Below are 3,584 nucleotides of genomic sequence, written 5' to 3' on the forward strand. Positions count from 1 at the left end.
ATCCAAAATTACTTCATTTAAGTTTTGTACATGCTCTTTTTTTTGGACAAAGAATTGCATGTTTAGATATATTTTTAATATTTTCTATAGATACACTATTTCCAAAGGTAGCTTCAATAACAGGTCCTTTACAAATCATTTCACAGGGGATTTCAATAATATTCATTCCTAAATGAAAACTGCTATCAAGTTTGCCATCTTCAAGTTTTACTAACCATCCACTATAATCAGAGTCCTCTGATCTCATATTTGTTATAAGAGACAACTTTCTGAAACATCCCCAAACATTATAGTATTTTAAACTCGTTTGTACTATGGCCGATCGCATAGCATGCGGTACAATTCTGAGACATTGTTGAAAATCCCCTCTGAGAAGGAGAACTTTCCCACAAAATGCAACATTCACATTCATAATTTCTCTTAGTAATCTGTCTATGGCGTCTATAGCATGACTGGATGCTTTGGTGCGTTCATCAATAATGAGAAGTTGGGTCTTTTCAGTGGTTTTAGCAACTTCACTCTGTATATCAAGTCTAGAAATTGAAGTTTCATTTAATGGAATCGGTAATTTATATTGGAAATGAAAGGTGCTTCCACCAAGAAGTAAATTTTCAGTGATTCCTGTAGACGCTGCGGGTAAAACAGTACCACCATGACCTCTAATATAATGTATTACAACTTTATATGTTTTTCCACTACCGCCTGGACCATCCAAGAAAAAGCATTTGGGGTGTACAGTTTGATCTTCGATGGCAGAAGTTATGGCCTGAAAGGCTGCCAACTGTTCATCACTCAGAGAATTTATCAAAACCTGTGCCTGTTGTCACTCGTACGATTCATCACATGTATTTGTATTCATTAATGAAGGATAGTCCAGAAATTTGAAGTGCGAACATTTCATCGCATGCAATGTGAATACTTCTTCAATTTCATTAAGGGCATGCATTTCACAGTTCACACAGGCACCTTCTCTTTGGTGTAATTTCCAACAAAAATCTTCAATAAAATGAGATTTAGTCTCATCCCATAATTTGTCTGCCACAGAAGGACATCCAAACACACATATATATGCAAAAGGTTGCCGTAGTTGTTTGGGTATATTAAGGATAATCACATCATCAATCGTGTCTTTCCAGACAGTGTCATTGATTAATAATCAATGATGTTTAGCAGCTTCACAAAATGTATCATAAATTACACCTCCTACAGTTCGCAGATCAGCAAAACTTACCACACCTTTTACAGGCAGAAGCAAAAGTCTAAAGTAATATCATTCTGGTTCTCTAAAGCTCACAGTGAACAATCTATCCAATACTTTATTCTTGCCCTTTTGGCGTTTCCTCCACAAAGAATTATTAAACACATAATGCTGTGGTTTTTTCAGAAATTTGAATATTTGCACAATTGTGCCCTTCATAGACATATTTAAATAAATATTTGACGCTCTTAATCTATGTGCAGACTTCAATGTTTATATGACAGTTATATTTGAGGCACAAATATGGGTTATAAGGGACAATTCAAGTGTTATCGGCAACTTTATTTCTAATAGACATGGTGCTACCAGATCTTCTTTTGTATTGGGGATATCCATATATATTTCCAATGGTCGCATTTTGAAATTCTTTCTGATATCCCTTTGAACATTTTCCATACATGGACTGTTTGGATTTTGTATTCCACATGGTCCATGTACCATATTTGATTTTACAATTTGAAAAAGTCGAGGACACTCGTCTTCAATCCGGAATTTCTGCCTTAATGATAAGGTCAATGTCATCTTCCATTTGTAATTTGGATTCACTATCTAATATCAATAATATGTGAGCATAAGGCAGTCCGCATTTCTGAAATTCAATGACATGAATTTTAGTTGTAACTTTGCCAAATAAATGGAATTTACAGATATCATTTAAAAGAGCATTCAGCTTAATATTAAAAACCCTGGCTACCAAGTCAGGTCTGTTTACAACTTTTTGCCAGCATTGTAAATTGTTTGTAATATCTGCCCATTTTGGGTTGCATGTCATGGTTATGAATAAAGCAGGCTTGCCATACCTCATTACAATTGCCATAGTATCCTGATATCGCTGCTGCATATTTCTGGGGCTACCCTCAAAAGATGATGTAAGTATTATCATTTTACCAATCGGCACATTGTCATTTTCAGATCTAGATGTGAGATAATCCACCAAACCACTATATTTCAACTCTCAACTTAGATTGATTTGCTTTAATGAAATTTATCCCATTGGTTTCCATTTTTTAATATGAATCAACAATACACTGTTAAGTTAATTATCCTGCATTTAAAATAGGATTGAACGTGTCCCGGACGGATAAATGATGAATGAGCCAGTCCCTTTCAAAAGGAGGTTCTCCATCTTTGTTTCTGAAAATGATGGCAACTTTGGTTACACGGGGAGAATTATATCTACCTGGATCACTGTTACGATCATATTTAATTACCATTGTTACCTCTGTGGGAGCAATACCTTTTGCTGCTGCTTCAGATTGGGCTTCCTTTTCTACCTCATGTAGCATCTTTATGATTTTAATTCATTTATTTCATGCATGAGGTTTTGATGTTGATCATGAGTCTTTCTGAGCAAGCTTGGTTTTCTGGCATTGCTAATCTTTTACTCGTCACTTCGGCCGTATCTAAAATATTGAGTTGAGAAAACTTCTGAGAAACACCATCAGAAGGATATAAAGTTCCGGTATGGTGATAAACTTGTCCAAGTATTCTAAAACAGTATGGCCCATATCCTGAAGGTGATGCAATATGTGCACCTATTGAAGCAAAAGCAAAAGAACTATTTCTCGAAAAAATATTTTCCATGAAATTTTTACTATCAGAATCTTTGTTCATCATTAATTTTTTAAAATATGCCGAGTATTCTGGAAAATGTACATAATTTGGACAAACTTTACCTTTGCTCCAACATCGAGTGAATTTTCCATCACATGGTTTTTCATTGGACAAATTTAGGGATAGGCAAAATTGACATGTAACAGTCATTCCACCACAATTATGTTCAATAATTGCATCCTCATGTACTCCATTTTCCCTGAGAAGGCATTTCCTACCAGTATTGGTAGTATTTGTTGATGACTGTTCTTTACACATATTCTATCGACGATGCTGACTTCTTTCAGCTTCAGAGGTACATTGTGCCAGTCGTTGGTCTTCAGGCATTTTCTGTTGATAACGACGCTTTCTTTTGGCTGCAGAGGTACATTGTGCTAATCATTGGTCTTCTTTTTATTGATTTTAGAGAAGGGGTTGGGGACAACCACGTGAGAGAGGAAAACATCAATCTGCTGCCTTCTGCATGCCTCTTACTAGATTCAAACCAGCGATCTCTCCATCTCTCAGTCAGTGCAGGGGGTAGTGTTCAACCTACTGAACCACACTGTGCAATGCGGCTGTGCGATGGGCTGTGCGATGCGGCTGTGTGATGCAGCCGTGGGATGCAGCTGTGGGATGCGGCCGTGCGCTGCGGCCGTGCGCTGCGGCTGTGCGATGCGGCTGCGGCTGTGGTTACATTTTCTGACTTAATTTTTTACTCATCCTTTCTAGC

The sequence above is a fragment of the Myotis davidii genome, unplaced genomic scaffold (assembly GCF_000327345.1).
Source record: "Myotis davidii unplaced genomic scaffold, ASM32734v1 scaffold970, whole genome shotgun sequence".
NCBI lineage: Eukaryota > Metazoa > Chordata > Mammalia > Chiroptera > Vespertilionidae > Myotis > Myotis davidii.